Below are 20319 nucleotides of genomic sequence, written 5' to 3'. Positions count from 1 at the left end.
TTAAAAGTGCTAGACACTAGAAAAACAAAAATTAATAAGACAAAGTTGAAGTCATAAATGTGAATTTTTACTTTTCTCTAAATCTCATCTCTGTCTATTCCCAATCATCTCCCAACTACATTGAATTTCCAAAGATAAAATATTCTTACCTTTGCAAGATGCTGCTTCTCTTCTCTTATCCCCTGTCAACTTCCCAGTCTCTATCAGTCATGTTTCTCCAGAGAAACAGAATCGATCAGGGATATGTCTGTGTCTCCATGGTCTCATGGACCATGGAGATTGGAATGTCTGAAATCTTTAGAATAGGCCACATGCTGGAAATTTTGAAAAAGATGATTCTGAAATCTGGTTTGTCTGAACTCTGTAAGTCAGGCCACAAGCCAGAAACTCCACTGTAGATTAAATTGTATTCACCAGGGGAAGCTGGCTGGCTGAAAAAAGGCAGAAATTCTTTCTGATTTCTCAATTCCTCAGTTCTTGCTTTAAGATCTCCAACTTACATGATGAGGAGACTCCCCTTGTTGCTAAGGGCAATCTCCTTTGTTGATTGTAAATGCAGTCATCCCTAGTTGGAATCAACAGATTAATGATGTCAATCCATCTGTGAAATTCCCTCACAATAACATTCTGGCCAGTACTTCCTTGACCAAACAACTGAACACCAAAGCCTAGCCAAATTGGCACATGAAATTAACCATTACGGTCCATGTGTTGCCAACGTGGCACCCATCCACATCTCCTTAAACTATACTTAGTCTCCAAATAAAGGCAATAGCATAGTCATACTTTTACCTAATATAGTGCCACGATCCTGCATACAACTGAAAATGCACTAGCCTTTTCCCAGAAGAGGATACAAGTCCTTAGGTGATAATCACTCTTATCCTTGATCTCCTGTAACTTAAATACTATGACATAAAGTTAATTCAACTTATATTATATGATAAGGGAATCGGAAGAAAGGAAAGATATTTGCTTTATGTATATACAAACATTCATAAGAAAATAAGAAAGAAATACTCGTAACCATTACAGTTCTTGTTTCTGTAACTGGTCATGTGGTTGTAACTTTCGATTCTTGAAGGATCTGGGCCATTAGGAGTCCTACCTGGATTGGGTTGTTGTAAGTTTTCCATTGCCTGTAATCACAAGGCATTGTAATAGTAAGAGATGTCATAAAGAATTTCATCTATCCCAGGCACACTCTTCTGTACCTCCGTTATGTAGTAGTAATGGCCTTCCCCTTTGTAGTTGGTCACCCAGCCAATACAGTAACTCCCTTCTTTGCCTGTTGATTCAGAGATATGAGGAACCTGAAGTGGCCAGGTGACAGTCTTAACTTCACTGGGACATTTCTGTGTCTCCTTTTGGAACTAAGACTTCTAGACCAGCAGAGCATAAGTGTGCAGGATCAGGAAACAAAATTTTTCTAGTGGGTCACAAGGTATAATAGTGATACCATCTCATATCCATCCCTTAATTCCTGGACCCATGAATGCTGCTGTGCTATTTGAAAGGATTTATTTACCCTAAAAAAACCATGTTTTAATCCTAATCACTCTTGTGAGAGCAACAGTTTCTTCTAATCTCTTTTCAGCACTGTAGGTTGGAAACTTGATTAAGTTATCTCCATGGAGATAAGACTTGATCAATTGTGAGTATTAAACTTGATTAGATGGAGACATGTCTCCACCCATTGTATGTGGATCTTTATTAGTTTACTGGATCCTATATGAGAGGAGACATTTTGGAGAGGGTCCCTTTTTAGAATGAGGAGAGAGCCCCAGAATCACAACAGAAGAACCAGAGAACCAGAGTCTACCAGCCAGCTACCCTTGGCGATGAAGAAGGAAAATGCCTCCCAGAGAGGAAGCTAGTAGATGCCGTGTTCACCATGTGCCTTTCCATTTGAGAGAGAAACCCTCAATTTCATTAGCCTTCTTGAAAGGTATCTTTCCTGGATGCCTTGGATTGGACATTTCTATAGACTTGCTTTAATTGGGACATTTTCATGGCCTTAGAACTTTAAACTTGTAACTTATTAAATTTCCCTTTTTAAAAGCCCAGTTACAGGATATCACAGTCAGGCAGCTAGCAAACTAGAACACCTGCCTATGGGAGAAACAGCACCATAGATTGGATACTGATTTAGAGCATATGGTCTCCTGGAGAGCATTCCTATTCTCATCCAGAGGACACCTGTTAGGTATCTTCTGACCCAACAAAGAACAGCCAGTTGCATCATATTTGTGTTACCACTGTACTTTGTGCCTTCCTTTGTTAAAGATGTATACTATACTGCTGTGCAGGAAAGATGGGGTAATTATGGAAATCTGAAAAAGGTGACACATGAACTGTAAGAAGAGTACTGGAGAAATAGCACAAAGAATCTGTATTAGCTAGTCTTCTTTAGAGAAACAGAATCAACAGGAGATATCCATAGATATAACATTTATAAAAGTGTTTCACATAACCATGGGAATGTAGAGTCCAAGGTCTATAGGGCAGGCTGTAAACTGGCAACTCTACTGAAGGGTCTGGACAAATTCCACAAGAGAAATTCACTGGCTTAAGCAGGAAGAATGACTGTTCTGAATCCTCCTTAAAAGCCATCCAGTGATTAGATTAAGCATCACTCAATGCAGAAGACACACCCCTTAGCTAATTACAAATGCAATCAGCTGTGGATGCAGCCATTGTAATCATGATTTAAGTCCATGAAGTGTCTTCATAGCAAGACAGGCCAGCACTTGCTCAACCAGACGGACACCACCACTTGGCCAAGTTGACGCATGAACCTGACCATGACAGGATCTTAATGAAAATTGAAATCAGCTGTGGATGCAGCCAACATAATCATGATTTAAGTCCATGACATGTCCTCAGAGGTACAGACAAGCCAGCACTTGTCTAACCGGACAACTGGGCACCACCACCTGGCCAAGTTAACACATGAGCCTGACCATGAAAATCTACCCCTTGTCAACTTGGCAGGTATGCACATCACCTTAAACCATACTTAATCTGTAAGTAGAAAACAATAAGAGACACATTTTTTTCTCGCCTAACAATACTTAGCTTTCCTGTGTACAATCAGAAATGCATTAAATCTCCCCAGAAGAGGGTGCAAATCCTTGGGTAATATTCACTCTTAAACTTGATATCTTATAACTTAAATACTATCACATGAACAAAACAACATTATAGTCCTCGTTTCTATAACTGGTCACATGGTCATAGTTCATATTTATCACTACCTTCTTCCACTACCTATTCCATGTTTTCTTTACCCTCAGCAAGCACTTCAGCTGGCTGTGGTTCCTTGCCTGGTGGGGTGATCCAAACCTTCATTCCTGAAGTTTCAGAACCATTGGTAGTCCTGCCTGGATTGCGTTGTTGCAGTTTTACATTGATTTTAATTAAAGGGCATGGTAGTGCTAAAAGATGCCCTAGAGTATCTCCTATATTCTAGGAAAATTCTTCTTTACCTCCATTGTATGGTTGCAGTCCTATTTCCCCCAATAGTTAGGTAAGTCACCCCAGCCAGTAAAGTAATCACCTTCTTGGCTTGTTGATACAGGGGCATCAGTAACCCAAAGAGACCAGGAGACAGTCTTAGATTCCAATTCAGTGAATCATTATTGTTTTCCCTGGTGGAAGCACTCCCCCTTCTGGAACTAAAACCTGTAGACCAATGGAGCTCAAGGTCGCAGGGACAGGAAACAAAAATTTACCAGGTGGATCACTAGGGGTAATAGTGAGTGGTGCCACTCCCATTTCTACCCCTTGGTTCCTGGACCCATGGATCCTGGCTATGGGAGAAACAGCACCATACAGTGGATGCTGATTCAGAGCATACACAGCTTTCTGGAGAACATCACCCCAGCCCTGCAAGATATTGCCACCTAATTGGCACTGTAATTGAGTTTTCAGAAGACCATTGCACTGTGCTATCTATCAATCTAGCGCCTCTGGATAATGGGGAACATAGTAAGACTAGAGAATTCCATGAACACATGCACATTCCCACACTTCATTTACTGTGAAGTGAGTTCCTTGATCAGAAGCAATGCTATGTGGAATACCATGATGATGGATAAGACATTCTGTAAGTCCACTGATGGTAGTTTTGGTAGAAGCATTGCATACAGGGAAAGCAAACCCATATCCAGAGTATGTGTCTATTCCAGTTAGAAGAAATTGCTGCCCCTTCCTTGATGAAAGTGGTCCATTGTAATCAACTTGCTACCATGTAGCCAGCTAATCACCTCGGGGTATGGTGCCATATTGGGGGCTGAGTTTGGATCTCTGCTGCTGGCAGATTGAACAATCAGCAGTAGCTGTAGCCAGGTCAGTGGAAGTCCATGTTTAGGAGCCCATGCATAACCTCCATCCCTACCACCATGACCACTTTGTTCATGAACCCACTGGGCAATGACAGGGGTTGCTGGGGAAAGAGGCTGACTGGTAGCCACAGAATGGGTTAGCTTATCTACTTGATAATTAAAACCTTCCTCTGCTGAAGTCACCCTCTGGTGTGCATTCACATGGGACATAAATATCTTCATGTTTTTAGCCCACACAAAAAGGTCTATCAACATACCTCTGTGTCCAGACCTCTTTGTCAACAATTTTCCAATCATGCTCTTTCCAAGTCCCTGACAATCCAGCTGAACCATTAACAACAGCCCATGAGTCAGTATAAAGACACGTCTCTGGCCAGTTCTTCTAAGCAAAATAAACAGGTGCATTGCTTGAAATTTTGCCCACTGGGAGGATTTTCCCTCGCCACTGACTTTCAGGGACATCCCAGAAAAGGGTTGTAGTGCTGCAGGTATCCACTTTCAGGTGGTACCTGCATATCTTGCAGGACCATCTGTAAACCAGGCCTGAGTTTTCTCTTCCTCAGTCAATTCACTGTAAGGAACTCCCCAAGAGGCCATAGCTCTTGCCTGGGAAAAAGAAGGTAATGTGGCAGGAAGCAGACCATGCGTATTTGGGCCACTTCCTCATGTAACTTACTTGTGCCTTCAGGACCTGCTCTGGCCCTATCTTGTATATACCATTCCCATTTTATGATGATGTGCTGCTGCGTACACCCAACTTTATGACTTGTAGGGTCAGACAACACCCAGCTTGTTATAGGCAGCTCAGGTCTCATGATAAGTTGGTGGCCCATGGATAAGTGTTCAGTCTCTACTAAGGCCCAGTAGCAGGCCAAAAGCTATTTCTCAAAAGGAGAGTTGTTGTCTGTAGCAGATGGTAAAGCTTTGGTCCAAAATCCTAAGGGTCTGCATTGTGATTCTTCTTTGGGGGCCTGCCAAAGGCTCCAGACAGCATCTTTATTTGCCATTGACACTTCCAGCACCATTAGATCTGCTGGATCACATGGGCCAAGTGGCAGAGCAGCTTATACAGCAGCCTGGGCCTGTTGCAGAGTGTGGTAATTAGATTCAGTTGTCAACTTGGCCGTGTGAAGATGCCTAGATATATTGCTGTGGACATGAGCTGATGGCATGTGGACCTCATCTGTTCCTGATTACATCTGCAGTCAGCTAGGAGACGTGCCTCCTGCAGTGAATGATGCTTGAGTTAATTGGCTGGTGCTTAAATGAGAGAGTTCAACGTTAGCACAGCCGAAGCAGCTCAGCATACCTCATCTCAGCACTCACAGCTCAGCCCAGGCCTTTGGAGATGCAGAAAGAAAGAAACCACCCTGGGGAAAGTTGTTGGAACCCAGAGGCCTGGAGAGAAGGCCAGCAGAGGCCATCTTGTGCCTTCCCATGTAAGAAAGAACCTCAGTTGAAAGTTAGCTGCCTTTCCTATGAAGAACTAACAAAATAAATCCCCTTTTATTAAAAGCCAATTCGTCTCTGGTGTATTGCATTCCGGCAGCCAGCAAACTAGAACATAGAGCCTCCTCTTGTTCGGGTCTCCACTCAAAATTAGCTGCTTTTCTGGTCACCTGATAAATGGGTTAGAGTAGCACACCCAAATGTTGTCGCCAAAATCCAAAGAGACCAACTAGACATTGTGCCTCTGTTTTGGTTGTAGTCGGGGCCAGATGCAGCAGCTTATCCATCACCTTAGAAGGGATATGTCAACATGCCCCACACCTAGAAATTTCACTGAGTTAGAAAGCCCCTGTATTTTTCTTGGATTTATTTTCCATCCTTTGACACACAAATGCCTTACCAATAAGTCTCAAGTAGTTTCTACTTCTTGCTCACTAGGTCCAGTCAACATGATATCATCAATATAATGGACCAGTATGATGTCTTATGGAGGGGAGAAACAATCAGAGTCCCTGTGGACAAGATTATGACATAGGGCTGGAGAGCTGATAAACCCCTGAGGTTGGACAGTGAAAGTATATTGCTGATCTTGCCAGCTGAAGGCAAACTGTTTCTGGTGTTCCTTACAAACAGCTATTGAGAAAAAAAAGCATTTGCCAGATCAATAGCTGCATACCAGATACCAGGGGCTGTATTGATTTGCTCAAGCAATGGTACAAAATCCAGAACAGCAGCTGCAATTGTAGTTACCACCTGGTTGAGCTTATGATAATCCATTGTCATCTTCCAAGACCCATCTGTTTTTGGCACAGGCCAAATAGGAAAGTTGAATGGGGATGTGGTGGGATTCACCACCCCTGCATTCTTCAAGTGTTTATAAGTGGTAGTAATCTCTGCAATCCCTCCAGGAATTTGATATGGTTTCTAATTTACTATTTTGCTAGGTATGGGCAGTTGTAATGGCTTCCACTTGGTCTTTCCTACCATGATAGCCCTCACTCCACAAGTTAGAGAGCCAGTGTTGGGATTCTGCCAGTTGCTCAGTATATCTACTCTAATTATGTATTCTGGAACTGAGGAAATAACCCCAGAATGGGTCCAGGAGCCCATTGGACCCACTTTGAGATGTACCTGAGCTTAAACTCCATCATCACCTGACCCCCAGAAGCCCCTACACTGACTGGTGGACCAGAGTGATGTTTTGAGTCCCCTGGAATTAATGTCGCTTCTGAACCAATGTCTAATAATCCCCCAAATATCTGATCATTTCCTTTTCCCCAGTGCACAGTTACCCCAGTAAAAGGCCGTTGGTCTCCTTGGGGAAGGCTTGGAGGAAGATTGACAGTATAAATTTGTGACAGTGTAACAGGGTCTTCCCCTTCATTCAAGGGGCTCTGGGTCTGTACTCTGTCTCAAGTCTGGAAATTGATTAAGAGGCCATGACTCTGTTTTTGAAATTCAGGCTAGACTTCTGTTCTCTTGACCTAGAACTCTTTTGCTTGTATAGCTCAAACAAGAATTTAGGAAACTGCCCATCTATTGAACTTCTAGGTACCCCATGATCTCCTAGCCAATGCCACAAGTGCCTACGAGTCAGATTATTTTGACTCCTGTTTTGAGTCTGCTGTCCACCTTGTCTTTGGTGATTAAGTGCTGTCACCTGGCTTCTGCCAACTTGGTATCAGATCATCCCCATGCTGTTTAAGGATTCCAGCTCAGTGACAGCAGTTGCCACAGTAATATCTGACCTGCAGGAAAAGGCAACTCCAGAGCTCTTCAGGAATGAAGGAGCTAGTCTCACAAATTTATTTCTCACAGTTCTGGTAAAAGGTGCATCCTTCGGACATTCCTGGGGTGAGCAGGCTTTCCATGATAAATCCACTCTAACATTCCAATCTGTCTCACCTGTTGGATCCTCTCATCTACATTATAGCAGTGCACTTCTGCATTTCAACCTCAGATAATGTTGACCACTTTTTGATCCATGTCTCAGCCAACCATCCAAACAAACTTAATGCTTTTTCTAACCCCTTATAATATTGAATGTGGAGTCTCTGCTTAGTGGGCCCATATCAATAAATTCAGCCTGATTCAGTTTTATTTTCCACCATTATCCCACACCCTTAAAATCCATTGCTACTATATTCCCCTGATTTCTGTCTATGAAAATTGGGAAACTCATGCAGTTCTTTTGGAGTATAATGTACCTCCTCATTTTGGGGCCTCTTGGGACTTTAGTAGGTCTGGAAGAGATGAAGGGTGGTGGGGGTGGGTCATGAAAAGAATTAGAAATATCTTCCAAGCCACTTTCTTTAGGGCATTCATTTGCAATTTCATCTGGTGAAACAGGATTAATAACTTTAGGGTTAAAACCCTTCAGGTGGAGGTTTGAATGGCCAGTGTCCTCAGGGCAGCCTATTACAGGGGTTATCTAGGAAAGACTCAGCAAAATATAGGGTTTCAACCCCTCCACTGACATCATCATCAATCCATATGTCACCATCACATTTTTCAGGGTCCCACTCCTTTCCAATCAATGCCCTCACTTTAAAAGCAGATACCATGCAAGATTGAGATTTCAGTTTATATTTTGAAGTTGTTTCTCTTACAATAAGATTCTGAGTCTGATTTTCCGAGATCTCAAGTCTGTGGGTACAGGAAATGAGATTTTCCTTCAGGGCACTCATAGAAACATTTACATCTGTCAGATGCCACATAAGCATTCATTTGAAACCTTCAGCCGATCCTTTTCCCTCATCACTGTGTATCTAACAATAACCTGCCAACATCTTTATACCTCCTATTTCTACAAAACTCCGTAAAGGTGTAAGAAACATTGTCCCCCAGAGCCTGGCTTCATATAAGCGAAGCATTAGAGGAATCCAATGGTGATATTTTGACTATTTCTTTTGCCAGCTCAGCCCATAGATTGGCTGTGTCATTCTGATTATGAGAAACAGAGTCCTTAGTGCCTTTGAGTCCATTCAGAGAAGAAAACCAATCGTAAAAACCCATTTTTAAGATTCTGTTTTTTAAGGACCACTCCTGGTATCAAGCTGTATTAGCTAGGGTTCTCTAGAGAAACAGAATCAGCAGGTGATATCCATAGATATAAAATTTATAAAAGTGTCTCATGTAAATGTGGGAGTGTAGTGTCCAGGGTCTGTAGGGCAGGTCATAAGAAGGGTCTGGACAAACTCCACAGGAGAGTCTCACTGCTTGAAGCAGGAAGAATGACTGTCTTTTCTGAATCCTCCTTAAAAGCTGTCTGGTGATTAGATTAAGCATCAGTCATTGCAGAACACACTCCCCTTAGCTGATTACTGATGCAATCAGTTGTGGATGCAGCCAATGTAATCATGATTTAAGTCCATGAAATGTCCTCATAGCAACAGACAGGCCAGCACTTGCCCAACCAGCAACTGGACACCACCACTGGCCAAGATGACACATGAACCTGACCATGACAGGATCTTAATGCAAATTGGGAGAACATTCTCAGGGACCCAGCGATATCATGAGATCAATATTGAGTTGCATCTGGAGAGCTCTAGTTATTTGTTAGGCTGGATGGATCATCATGTTATTCCAAGAATTAATATTGTCTTTAAGGAAATTTGCATTTTTTTTCCTGAAAATTTGCAGGTAGGTTGAATTTTTCTGTAGAATCTTATTTCTGTATTGCTTAGAGTTGCTTTATCTTTATTTCTGATGCATTGGCTTCTTATATTTTGACTGAATTTCTCCTTTTCCCTATCCCCCAAAATTTCTAAATGAATGTTTAGGATAATACCATGGTGAATCCTCTTGGAAAGTGAGGATTAAGCAAGTAAATTAAGATTTTTTATATGTTAAGATTTCTCAAAGTAGAATAGCTGTAAATGGAATTGCTTATCTTCTAAGACCAACCCATTAACCGATTTTTAAAAATTGAACTTCGTTGTCCAATTTATCAAATTCTACCATTCTGTTTTAATAATATAATCATGATTGATACATCAGTTTAAGGAAATGGAAAATGATAGCAAAATGAGATCTAAACTATATAATACAGCATTTACTTTTCTTTCTTTCTTTTTTGCATGGGCAGGCATCAGGAATTGAACCTGGGTCTCCAGCATGATAGGTGATAACTCTGCCTGCTGAGCCACCATGGCCTGCCCTATGGATTTTTATTAAAATCTTTGTTTATATTGTTAAAATCGCTTTATATTAAAGATAATGCTATCACTATCATTAGCTTCCATTTATTTAATGGCTACTGCACATTGAGCATTAGGCATTTTATACATGGTTATGATTCTCACAATAACCTATGAACTTCTTTAAATTATAATTATGGATAATGAAACCAACATGATTTTTTTTTTAAATATCTTATTTTGAAATAATTTCACACTTACAGGACAGCTATAAAAATAGTACAAGACCGACACAGAGAACTCTCAATATGTCCTCTACCCTGACACCTTTTAAAACTTGCCACATTTGCCATATTATTATGTCTATGCATGATAGGCTTTTAGAGATTGAGTAGTTGGGTAATGTGCCCTGTTGCAAGAAACTTTATCAGGGGTAGAATAAATAATTGCGGGGGCTTCTGAGGTCAATATTAGAGGGTTGAGTCCATCCTCATCAAGAACCCATCAGGGCTTTGTCCATCAGATGCTTTATATTTTGCTTCTTCTAAACTTCTCAGCCTGCATAATACGTTATTTTTTTGTCACTTTCATGGTGGCTACCCCCCTGACCCAGTACTTAGGTGAGCAGGTTGTTTAAACCTTAAATCTTTTTCTCCTATGTGCTGCTGCCATATATAGGCCTGATATAATACTGCCTCCTTGTCAGTATGGTGGGAAATTGCCCTATACCTTTAGTGCCTAGTTCATCTTTGTTAGGAGTACTGTTTTCTGAGGATCTGCTGTTTTAGGTTTCACTTTATTTTTGTAGCTTCATTCGATGAGTGTTTAATGAGTACCTACTGTGTACTGTGCAAATACTAGATGTTGACATTCAGTTTACATTCTCAGGATTAGGAGAGACAATAATTAATAAATACAATAGGACAAGTGAGCAGTGTATTAGAAGGTGAAAAGAGCCCTCAAAAAGGGAAAGGTAGAGCAGCATAGGGGAATCGGGAATGTGAGGTAGGAATTGTTTTGTTGTGGGTTGCAGTTTGAAAGAAGCATAGGCCTCATTTAGAAGGTGACTTTTGAGCCAAGTAGAATCATGAAGGAAGTGAGGGAGTTAGCCCTGTAGATATCAGGAGGATGTATATTCCAGGCAGAGAAATAGCCAGTGCAAAGGCTTTAGAGCAGTTGTGTGCACGGTACGTGATTAGGAACTACAAGGAGGCTAGTGGGGCTAAACCGGTGAAAGTGAGAGGAAAAATAGTTGGAAATGATGCAAGAAGTGAGGGGTTGGGCAGATAGCATAGGATCTTGAAGGCCATTATTAAAACTTTATGGCTTTTGACTTTTCCAAGTTGAAAAGGGATATCAACAATGTGGGAGGGGGGTTGGATCTAGTTGATGTTCTTGAAGAGGCTGTCCCCTCTGGGTTTCAGGATTTATCTGGCCTAGGAACCATCTGGAGGTTGTAGGTTTCTGGAGAGCAAACTTAATGTGCGGAACTTTTGTGAAATCTCAGAGCCCTAGGTGTTCTTAACGGTTAACAGGAATGATGTCGGTTATGGTTTGGCAAACTGTGGCAGTTAGCAATAGCTGGCTGAAGCTTGCATTAGAGTAGCCTCTAGAATAGTCTCTCAACTCTGAACTCTCTTAGTCACTTATTTTGTTACATTTCTTTTCTCCCTTTTGGTCAGGAAGGCGTGGTTGATCCCATGGTACCAGGGCCAGACTTTTCCCTGGAAGTCATGTCCCACGTTATCAGAGAGACTTTCACTTCTGGTGAATGGTGTCATGTCTCATGTAGAGAGGGTAAGAATTTTCCTTGCAGAGTTGGGCTTGGAGAGATGCCACATCTGAGCAACAAAAGAGGTTTTCTGGAAGTGATTCATAGGCTTTATTATAGGTACACTTAGCTTCAATTCAGAAACAAGTTTTATGAGAGCAAGCCTCAAGATCAAGTTTCGTTAAGGGTTGGCCTATTAGCTTGGGAGTCCTTAATGTTTGAGAGAGTATCAGGTTTCCCTGGTGGGAACAGTTCCATATTTTCTTCTCTAGTCCCTCATGGGACTTTGCCTAAATTTTAAAATTATCTACTCAGCATACTCTGGGATATATTCACATATAAAATTAAGCTATATAGAATTGCAAGCTCTTTTTCCTATTCTGGGATCCATGTGTTTGAGTTAAGTGAGCTCTCCAGGCAGGTTGAGTTAGATTGTGTGCTACAGGAAATTTAGGTTTTGTACAAAATTAACCTCTCTTCTTTTGGTGTCATATAGTAGATGAAGCTCTAAAATACAGACAATATCATTTTTGCCCTGTAGTTCTGATTTACCTTAACACCAGCCGGATCGGCTTAGTTTTTATCTGTAATTGAAGCTTGCTCTCTTTTTCGATTGGTCTTTAATTAGAATGCACATTGCAAGATTTTGAGCAGAAGAGTGACATTGTGATTTAATTTTAGAAGGATCTATGGCTGCTGTTGAGGGCAGACTGTAGAGGGGGCAAGGGTGGAAGCCTGGAGACAGTTAGGAGGCTCTTCTAGCAATCCAGGTGCAATATGTTAATGGTTGAGACGAGAATCATGGAAGTGGACGTGGTGAGAAGTGGTCAGATTCTGAGTGACATGTGTGAGAAAGAGGACTAAAAGATGATACTGAAATATTTGTTCTGAGAAACTGGAACGGGGAAGTTGCTATCAGTTGTGACGGGGAGAAGAAGTATAGGTGAAACAAGAGCTCACTTTTGGACGAAGGAAAAGCAATATTAGGTTATTTCTGCTTTGACATAGGTCTCTCTGGAGATCATGTCATTAAGCAGACCTCTATCAGCCTTGTTCTTTAACATTCATATTTTATATTCTTGATACATATATGCACCCTTATCTTTTTCTAGTTAGATACTGGTGGAAGTTAGCGGGTAGTTAAAAGCAACAAGATATAAAGCACAGAGAAGTACAGCAAAAAAAGTTGAAACACTGACAATTACTTAAAATTTACTGGTTTTGATAGTATAGGATTTTTCCTTATTTTTTAAATCTTATTTTCTGTATTTTATTACTCTTCCAGCATAGTCCTCTGCAGTTCCTCCATTTGTAAAGTGACGGTGGTTTTGTATATCCAGGGACATCTATTCTTCAATTATTCTTCTATTACTATAATTCTTCAACTTTTAAAAGTGAAGATATTTCTGTAATGAATAAGGTTTACTTTTTTTTTTTTTTTTTGACATAGGCAGGCTCAGGGAACCAAACATAGCTCTCTGACATGGCAGGTGAGAACTTTGCCACTGAGCCACCGTTGTCTGCCCGAGGTTTACTTTTGATCGCTTCAATTTGCTATACCTCTTTAGTTTGCTATCTAGTTATCTAATATAAAATTTAGATACTTTTACTAGTAAGATGAACAGATTTAATATGTCAGTAAGTCTTCATTGTTTCCTTGAGTAGCTATATTGCTTATTAATAAAAAGATGTTAAAATGAAATTTTATGTTACAATTTGATGGCTAATTCTGGGTTTTATTAAAATATAGAACCCATTCTTAGCAGTGATTCTTTGCTAATATGAGGTTATGGATATTTTAAATTTTCTTTATGCAGTGTTTCTGTAAGGAATTCTTAGACAATGATTAAATACTATTTTATAATCAAAAGAAAACCAATAAACTTAAATAAAAGAACAAAGAAATCACATGCCTTTGTAAGTTATGAGTCTAATAAAAGTTGGTTTTATCACTTACCTAGACTGTTCTAGTAACCTAATAAAATCATGGGATGTTAAAATTTGAACAAATGCCAAATAATCTAGTCTAGCATTTTTTTTTTTGCATGGGCAGGCACTGGGAATCGAACCCGGGTGTCAGTCGTGGCCAGCGAGAACTCTGCTGGCTGAGCCACCATGGCCTGCCCTCCTAGCATTTTTTAAATGGAAAAAATTATACTAAGGAGTTTAACGTGGGGTAGATTGCCTAATTAGTTATGCACTAGGCTTACATTTTGGGGTGAGAAAAGGTGTCTAGTTCCTAGGGTAATAATGGAAAGTGGCCCTGAAATCTTGCCTTTAGTCAAATTATTGGTGGTGAAACACAGACTCATAAGAAAGCAGCAGTGATTTTCATATTTTTTGTCAAACTAGATGTATATACCTCCTGCTGCATTTTCAAGTTAAAATTAATATTTTAAAATCTAAGCTTAAAATAGTTGCATATACAATTGCCAGTATGTTATAAATCTTGACATATTAAAATACAATGGGTTACATCATTTTTAAATGTATGCAATGGAGTTTAAATACTGTAACACTTAGATAGCCACATCCATCAGTATAAAAACATACATAAACTGTTCTTTAGTAGCTGGATATTTTAAGTGTTGCTCAACTGGGAAGAGAGGGGACAGTTCTAAAGACATTTATGAATCAGATTGAAAGCTGTAATCCACAGGGTGGCTGGGGAGAGAGGATTTTTGCTTATAAAGATTCTAATCTAGATTGAGGTCTATTGGTACTACCCTCTTCTCATTATTCTTAATAAAACTTTCATCAGTATCTACTACCATTTTGTTAATTTCATGCAGATTTTGCACTATGATTGAATATTGGCATGTAATTTGCTATAGAGACCAATTGTCTGAGTCCAAATGAACCTACATTTGAAACTTTTCCTGTGTATTTAAAATTTAAAAATTCTAGAGATTTCATCTTATACCCACGAAGGCTTAAGACCGGGGAGGTGGAGCTGAGCAGGAGGCCCAGCCCCCTGCCCAGACGCCTGGCCGACAGGGCAGTGATGGCATCTGTGGTTCCGGGAACCCCAGCGGGTTCTCGGGTGCTGGAGCACACCATCGGACCTGAGCTCCTGGCATTCAGAAGCCAATCCCTGTGACTGATGCTCCTTTTAATACCTTGTTCTAACTTTCTGCCCCTTCAAAAACAACTAGACAACAGGACAAAATACATAAAATGATATTTCAGATCCTGGGCCATAAGTTCCAGAACCAGATAGGACTATGATGGAAAGAGGAGGACAAATGGCATGAGCCCTGCCTAGTGGCAGTTTTTCCAGCTGCAGTGTAAGTAAGTACTGAAACAGATCCTGGTGGTCTCAGTGGGTAAGAAGACAGAAGTCAGAGTTCGGGGAGGCTGAGATGACTAGAATTTACAGGCCTGAGTACTAAAGGGGAAGAACCCTCACAGATGGAGCACTCTGGAGATCTACAGAAGGGTCCCCTCTGATCTCTGGTGTGTACTTATCTAAAGACATTATAAGAAAAGAAATATCCCTCATGAATATAAGATTCAAATATTCTTTTAAGATTTATTAGCAAAACAAATTCAATAGTATATCACTTCTTGGCCTTTTGGCTAAGAACAAGTGCAGTATCTTTCTTATCAGTTTAATATCTGATACGTCCTCTATCCGAGGACAATATATTAAATGGGTTTTTGGAGCAGGGAGACGGAATAGGGGCTTGCTCCGTCCACTCCACACATCGACCTGGTATTGCTGTACTTCCAGAAGCGGTGCAGCCCTCCCTCATTTGTGATGGGAACTGACACACTTGACTCTTCTTTGCTCTCTGGGCTTGCTCCTTTTCCTTGCCAGGTCAAGACTTCCAGGGTTTCCTTTGTGTCTTTCTCCCTGAGCTGCTTGTTCTGTCTTTTCTTTTTTGTTTCCTCTTTTCTCTTCTTGCTGTTGTCATGTCCTTTACTCGTGGCAATGATCAACCCAGGATTCCTTTTACTCCTGGTGATGGTCAACCCAGGAATCCCTTCGGGGGTTTTGGACAAGTAGTGAATGCTAGGTAGCAAGTCCTGTGAGCACCTCACTCATGCTGCACGCAGGCCGCTTGTTCCATACCTTCTCCAACCTGCGAGAGACCTCCTTCTTGCCATCAACTGCATCACCTGCTCCTGGCTCACTCTCTCTATTCTGTCCTAGGTCCTATGCTTACTAGTGGTTGTAGCCCCCTTTGTTACTAGCATCATACTCTCCAATCACCTTCTGCCTTACCTTGCCACCTTTCTCTGTCTTCAGCCCCCCCCCCCAAAAAAATTCAATAGTGTATAAAAAGGATAACACATCATGACAAATAGGAAGGGGTTATCAATAGGAAGGCAAGGTTGGCTGACATTTGAAAATCACTGAAATTCACTACATTAAAACTTAAAAAGAAAAACCGTATGATCATCCCAATAGATATATAAAAAGTATTTGACAGAATTCAGCATCCTTTATGATAAAACTCTCAGCAAATTGGATAGAGGAAAACTACCACAAACTTAATAAAGGGGAACTACAAAACTTATAGCAACATTATACTTAAAATGAAAGAGTGAATGGTTTCTCCTCAGATTGAAAGGAGGACATGTATTCCCATTCTCGCTGTTTTTATTCAGCTGTTCTAGTTTGCTAGCTGCCGGAATGCAATATACCAGAAATGGAATGGCTTTTAAAAAGGGTAATTTAATCAGTTGCTAGTTTACAGTTCCAAGGCTGAGAAAATGTCCCAATTAAAACAAAGTCTATAGAAATGTCCAATCTAAGGCATCCAGGGAAAGATACCTTAGTTCAAGAAGGCCGATGAATTTCATGGTTTCTCTCTCAAGTGAGAAGGCACATGGCGAACACAGTCAGGGTTTCTCTCTCATCTGGAAAGGCACATGATGAACATGGTCAGGGTTCTTCTCTCCTCTGGAAGGGCACATGGTGAACACGGCATCATCTGCTAGGTTTCTCTCCTCACTTCTGGTTTCATGATGCTCCCTGGGAGATGTTTTCCTTCTTCATCTCCAGATGTCACTTGCTGGTTCTCTCTGCTCGTGGCTATGTCGTTCTGCTCTGCTCTCTCTGAATTGCCTTCTTTCTCCAAAATGTTTCCTCTTTTATAGGACTCCAGGAACGAATCAAGACTCACCCAAATGGATGGAGACATGCCTCCATCTAATCCAGTTTAAGAACCACTCTTGATTAAATCTCATCTCCAGGAAGATGATCTAATTACAGTTTCAAACATACAATACTGAATAGGGATTAGAAGAAACAGCTGCCTTTACAAAATGGGATTAGGATTAAAACATGGCTTTTCTAGGGTACATGCATTGTTTCAAACCAGCACATCAACATTGTACTGGAAGCCCTAGCTAGTGTAATAAGGCAAGAAAAAGAAAAGACATGCAGTTTGGAAAGGAAGAAGTAGAAGTATCTTTATTTGCAGGTAATGTGATCGTACATAGCAACTCCTAAGCAATCTACAAAATACCTCCTAGAACTAAGGTTGCACTAAACAACATCAATATACAAATTTATTATATTTCTGTGTACTAGTAATGAAAAATTGGAAGTTAAAATTGAAAACACCATTTACAGAGATATCAAAAAAGATGAAAATTTAGGAATAGCAGTTGTATATATATAAATGTAATTATATATATCTGTAAGAGCTATACACCGAACACAAAACACTTCTAAGGTAAATTAAAAAAATACTATGTTCATGGGTTTGAAGTCTCGTTGTTGATATCATTTGTTATCAAAGTGTGGTATTGGCATAAGAGTACACACACACACACACATATGAACAGAACAGAAACTTGTAACAAAACATTTCAGAGCAATTCAAGTGGGGATACCATAGTCTTTTCTACAAGTTGGACCTGGAAAATTGGATTTCTGTATGGAAAAAAGTAAATCTCAACTCTCTCATTCTATATTAAATCTCATTCTATATTAAAAAAAGAAATTGAAATGAACAATTAACATGTTCTTTAAAGTTGAGAGAAAAGTTTGAATCCATTTAATGCAGATGCTATTTTCAATGGAAGAATTTACACCATATTTCCATTTTCCTCTAAGCTAGTTTTTACATGTTCCTCTTTTCTTGGGTTAATTTTCTTGATTTGTTTTTTGCTGGGTAGTTGTTATTTAGATTTTCACATTCATTATTGTAAGATTTAAGTAGCATTCTTTTACAGTTCTTTTGGTTGCTTATGTATCTATCTGTGGTTATTTCTCTTTTATCAGTTCCATTGGTGTCTGTGGTTCTTTTTTTTTTTTCCTATCAGTTTTCTGAAGATTTTGTCTATTGCATAGGTGTTTACAAAAATTTAGCTTGGGCTTGTTTTTTTCTCTCTATTGTTTGCCTATAAATAGGCATGAAAATCTCAGTCTGTCTTTCTAGTGTTAAGGTTTTACAATTTTCATCCTGCTTTCCTACTTTCCTACTTCTTGTATGGGTTTTTGACTTATATACTCTGTTTCTGGATTTTTCAGTCTTTAATTATTGGAAGTTCTTAGACATTTCTAAAAGCATTTACTCAATTTACTTTCTCCCCTCTTTTTCTAGAGGTCCCATCAGATAGATATTGATATTTTAAGATATTTCCTCCATGCCTCTTAACTTAAAAAAAAAAGTTTATATCTTCTGTTTCATTCCTTCTTTAATGCTTTGTAAGGAAATTTCTTGAGCAGAACTTATTGCTCACTAATATGGTCTTCCCGTCTGTTCATTTTACAAGTTAACCCATCCTTTGAGTTTATTTCAGCAGTTTAAAAAGTATAGTCAGGAGGGGGGTCCAAAATGGCGGCTTAGTAAGGTATGTGTGTCTTAGTTCCTCCTCCAAAGCAACTACTAGGTGAACAGAAACAGTGCAGAACAGCTCCCGGGGCCACGCAGGGAATGGACACACAGCGTACCCCAGTCTGGACTGGCTAGTCTGACTGCGAGACTCGGCTGCGGTGGGATCCCTGAGCGGCGCGTGATTTCCCGAGCAGCGGCAGCTGTGGCGGCCGGAGCTCCTCCCTCCCTCCTTCCCAGGCCGGCTGAGAGTCTCGGAGAGGCAAGTTTCCCAAGCCGCGGCGGCCGGCGCCCCTCTTTTGCGGGCGGCTTCCTTGACTGGCCACGAGTCTCAGATCAGAGGGCTACCCAAGTTGTGGTGGCCCTCCCCTGCGGGCGGCTTCCTTGTCCGGCGGCAAATTCCCCAGGCCGCGGCGGCCGGTGACCGACGTCCCTCCCCCGCGGACAACTTCCTGGTCCGGTGGCGAATTCCCCGGGCCCGCTGCGGCCGACGACTGACACCCCTCCAGGGAGAGGAGGGAATTTCCGACAGTGGCAGGGACTGGGTCCAACCAAACACCAATAGGGGAATTAATAAAGGAGCCACAGGGTCCCCTCAAGCCGCGGTGGCTGACTCCCCACCACGCGCGGCCCCCCGAACCAACTGAGAGAATTTGATCGGAAATCCCCAGGCCGCAGAGATCGGTGACTGGGGGGATCCCTTCCAAACACGTGAGACAAACGTGTGTAACGAGCGCCACCTACTGGGCAGGATAAGAAACACAGAACCCAGAGATTACACAGAAAAATCTTACAACCTTGTTGGGTCCGACACCCAGGGAAATCTGACTAAATGCCCAGACGCCAGCAGCAGAAGATAACGGTCCACGCTCAGAAGATTGAGAATATGGCCCAGTCAAAGGAACAAACCAATAGTTCAAATGAGATACAAGAGCTGAGACAACTAATGCTGAATATGCGAACAGAAATGGAAAACCTCTTCAAAAATGAAATCGATAAATTGAGGGAGGACATGAAGAAGACATGGGCTGAACAAAAAGAAGAAATAGAAAAACTGAAAAAACAAATCACAGAACTTATGGAAGTGAAGGATAAAGTAGAAAAGATGGAAAAAACAATGGATACCTACAATGATAGATTTAAAGAGACAGAAGATAGAATAAGTGATTTGGAGGATGGAACATCTGAATTCCAAAAAGAAACAGAAACTATCGGGAAAAGAATGGAAAAATTTGAACAGGGTATCAGGGAACTCAAGGACAATATGAACCGCACAAATATACATGTTTTGGGTGTCCCAGAAGGAGAAGAGAAGGGAAAAGGAGGAGAAAAACTAATGGAAGAAATTATCACGGAAAATTTCCCAACTCTTATGAAAGACCTAAAATTACAGATCCAAGAAGTACAGCGCACCCCAAAGAGATTAGACCCAAATAGGCGTTCTCCAAGACACTTACTAGTTAGAATGTCAGAGGTCAAAGAGAAAGAGAGGATCTTGAAAGCAACAAGAGAAAAACAATCCGTCACATACAAGGGAAACCCAATAAGACTATGTGTAGATTTCTCAGCAGAAACCATGGAAGCTAGAAGACAGTGGGATGATATATTTAAATTACTAAAAGAGAAAAACTGCCAACCAAGACTCCTATATCCAGCAAAATTATCCTTCAAAAATGAGGGAGAAATTAAAACATTCTCAGACAAAAAGTCACTGAGAGAATTTGTGACCAAGAGACCAGCTCTGCAAGAAATACTAAAGGGAGCACTAGAGTCAGATACAAAAAGACAGAAGAGAGAGGTATGGAGAAGAGTGTAGAAAG

General features: G+C 40.8%; 1 protein-coding gene and 1 non-coding gene across 4 annotated transcripts in view; both read left to right on the top strand.

Moving 5' to 3' along the window:
• USP53 (ubiquitin specific peptidase 53) overlaps nt 1-20319 on the top strand; it is a 110397-nt gene that overhangs the window by 4146 nt on the left and 85932 nt on the right. The gene's annotated exons all lie outside the window — the stretch shown is intronic.
• Nucleotides 15268-15457, top strand: LOC143668630 (U2 spliceosomal RNA). Its single transcript, XR_013168496.1, has one exon. It is a non-coding gene; the product is annotated as a U2 spliceosomal RNA (small nuclear RNA).

The sequence above is a fragment of the Tamandua tetradactyla genome, chromosome 24 (genome assembly GCF_023851605.1).
Source record: "Tamandua tetradactyla isolate mTamTet1 chromosome 24, mTamTet1.pri, whole genome shotgun sequence".
NCBI lineage: Eukaryota > Metazoa > Chordata > Mammalia > Pilosa > Myrmecophagidae > Tamandua > Tamandua tetradactyla.
This window is presented reverse-complemented; position numbering and strand designations above follow the sequence as displayed.